A 3,288-nucleotide genomic window follows, 5' to 3' on the forward strand; every position below is an offset into this window, starting at 1 on the left:
TGCACATAAAATTTCACAGATTCTTGTACGGAAAAGAAATAAATTTTAATTCATATTTTAAATTCTACTTACGTTTATAGTATCTGAAGTCAAACAAAAGAATGTGATATATTATAATTAATATTGTCACAAAATGAATGTATCGTGTATTGCATGTATCGTCATTATCATTGAGTAAAAATTGCATCTTTTATTCCAACGAAATCGGAGGGCATCCGATTTTTCCTTCGGTACCTCTTATTTATACTAAAATTCATTGCTTAAGATTAAGTGTATTTATGTCATACAAGTATATTCGTCTAGATATTTGCCTTTTGCAAATATTTATACTGAATACTATTATACATATTTGTCAGTACCACGAATATATTCTCAAATTTATATGTTTAAACTAATTATTAAAAAATTAATGATTATAATCGCGATGTGTAAGAAGACCTATCCTGAACTAATAAATAAAGATATGAAAAAAATGTTATTACTCACGGGTGTAAAAAATACCCGCGGTCACTATGCTCGCAAAAAATTCTACATAATACAACCAGTCACCCGTGCCGATTCAGACCTTTCATCCTACGACATGATTGAGTGACCGGAGGAACAAAAACGCATGCGACTCACCATTAAAAGCGGAGAAGCGGAAAACGTTCCCATCGACACTGCATTATCTCAGCAAATATCGTTTCAAAGACTAACATCAGGCAGGAACTGTCGAAAATCCAATGGTGGAAATGGAGGTTATGAAAAATCTGTTACAAAACAAAACACGATAAGTGATCGCTGATTATTTGGAATGTTGGAGATTGTGAAAAATGGAAATTTATTACACTCGTAACTTTAGTAATAATAAAGATTGAAATTCTAATAAACATCCATAAATGTAAAAACTGAAACTCTAATATAAAAGTTTAAAATCTAGAAATCAAAAATCTAACGATTTTTTAAATATATTAGTCATTTGTTTTATAATTTGGTATTAAGACTTTAACACTTTTTTTATTTTAATAGAAGAATAATCTTAGAAAACCCTAACCTATGAAATTTTCAATCAAATTGTATTTCTTAATCAATAGTATTCAAAGCAAAATATACAGAATACACATAATTCAAGTAAGATATGTGAAGTTACTTACATTCTTGGCTTTTGAGCCACCGTTGGAGCATTCCCAAAAAGACAAAGAAGTTCAAGCTGTGATATGTCTATAACAAAACAGAAAATATCATTAATATTGTTAATACACAATAATAAGCATGGAAATTTAACAACAATAAAGACTAAACTCTAATAAGTATATAAATTGAAACTCTAATATAAAAGTTTGAGAATAAAACATTCACTGATTTTTGATACGTATCAGACAGTTTTATTGTACCTTAATGTTAAAATTTTAAGACTTTATTTCAATTAAAAAGGACATTTACAGCTTTCTAAATTATCAATCGTTTTATTGTATAATTAACAATATTTCAAAAAAAATATAATAAATAAAACAAATTGAAATACAATATGTAAAACTACTTACATTCTTGAGCTCCTGCAGAGGCTTTGTTTTCTTGATGCACTGACTCTAGTATCGAAAAAGAATGTTCAAAAGAATATAAAATAAGACCACATTACCACGACCGCAAAAATTATAACCGGCGAACAAGAGCTCTAATGTCGCGTAGAAAATTGTTTGATAAAATTTTACTACTTTCGCGTGTGATTATTTAATTGAATTTAATCAAAACGACCGTGATTTGAAAATATTGAAAAATACTTTTGCGGAGCAAACACTGACTCTACAAACCGCATTGCACGCGGTCACAAATATTCCCTAAAAATAAAGTTGTTTATGGGTGGGGTGGGGTGGAATGGGGAGTAGAAAAGAAGCGAAATATTGTTTCGATGTTTTTCTTCTTTTCTCTATCGAACGTTTATTTAGAAAATACTGCTACTTTTCTTTTACGTATGAAAAATATTAATTTAAAATTATAAGATATTCCTCGATATCGAACAAATGTTTTTACGAGTACCATGAATGCAATGTAAGCATTTGCAAGAATTATACTATGAATGTTCGTTACTAGAATATGAGATATACACTAATACACTATAATCCCGCGTTACAAACAGTTGAAAATATTTGCAAGAATTCGAAAGTTCACAACTAAATATACTTAAATAATACTACAGAAACGCATGCGAAATCTTGTTTTAAAGTACTTGAGTTTAGTTGCGCGTCACCTCTATCAAAGGAACATATGTTACGAATTTAAATGATGGTAAAAACTATAGTAATGAATAATGCGAAAAATACACTAATGAAAGTAATAAAGAACCGATGCCACCAATAGGTTTTAATACGTTACAAACCTGACGCAACGTTATCCACGTTATCGGCGATGGAAGGGGGGACACACGAGCCGGTGGCACAAGCAGCTAAGCAGTTAACGATTACACGTTAGTAGACAAAGAAATGTATACATCAACAAAAACATTCCTATTCTACGGAGAACTTCCTTTCGAATTACGCAGCAGGAATCTTTCGAATTGCGCAGCACGACTCTTTCTCTACACCGATATTTACAAACATCGTACAATAATTCGTAGCCCTACTGGCAACATCACAGACACATTTGTCTAACTTATTACCTTAGTTACTTTATAATCTTAATTTCGTTAAAGAAAGCAAGATTGAAACAACAGCATGCAGAAAATGAAAAATTACTTAAAATTACCGGTCGGAAATGACCCAGTATGCAGAAGAAGGGTTAAGCGCTTTTTAAGTGCGTATTCGCTGTTAATACTAAGCGAAAAATGTGGTAAGAGAATAATTTTCTCACGGTTGAAAATTTGAAGTCCATTGATATTTTCTCTATAACATTTTTATTATCACGACATAGTATCTGAAATTTTGACCAATCCAATGATTTTTATTCTTAAAAATATCTTGAATACGGAGAATTAAGAAATGTACAGTGAAGGATGTAAATAATGAAAATAAATTATGGCGGAGGAATCAACGGAGGAAAGTTATTTCGCTAATTATTATACAAATGAATATTCAAAATGTCGTGCAACGACTACTAAACTATTTAATAGGCACTAACCTTACAGGGCTAGTCAAATGACTGGTTTAAAGATCTAATTTAAAATTGTACATTTATCGTTATTTCTTTTGTTCATTTAGGTTTAGATGAATTCTTATTGTTAGGGAAGTGATACATTTACACTGTACATGAGAGTGTGTGTGTAAGGGTTAGAGGGCGTCAAGGTCTTAGTGGAGACAAAAGACTGTTGCCAGA

At 30.8% G+C, this 3,288-nt stretch overlaps 1 long non-coding RNA gene across 1 annotated transcript; it reads right to left on the reverse strand.

Annotated features, from left to right (window-relative positions):
* Nucleotides 1-204: 204 nt before the first annotated feature.
* LOC126870329 (uncharacterized) lies at nt 205-2,367 on the reverse strand. Its single transcript, XR_007691302.1, has 3 exons — nt 1,524-2,367; nt 1,134-1,200; nt 205-749 (listed from the first exon to the last, which is right to left on the reverse strand). It is a non-coding gene; the product is annotated as an uncharacterized LOC126870329 (long non-coding RNA).
* Nucleotides 2,368-3,288: the final 921 nt, after the last annotated feature.

This window comes from Bombus huntii, chromosome 10 (genome assembly GCF_024542735.1).
Source record: "Bombus huntii isolate Logan2020A chromosome 10, iyBomHunt1.1, whole genome shotgun sequence".
NCBI classification, from domain to species: Eukaryota; Metazoa; Arthropoda; class Insecta; order Hymenoptera; family Apidae; genus Bombus; species Bombus huntii.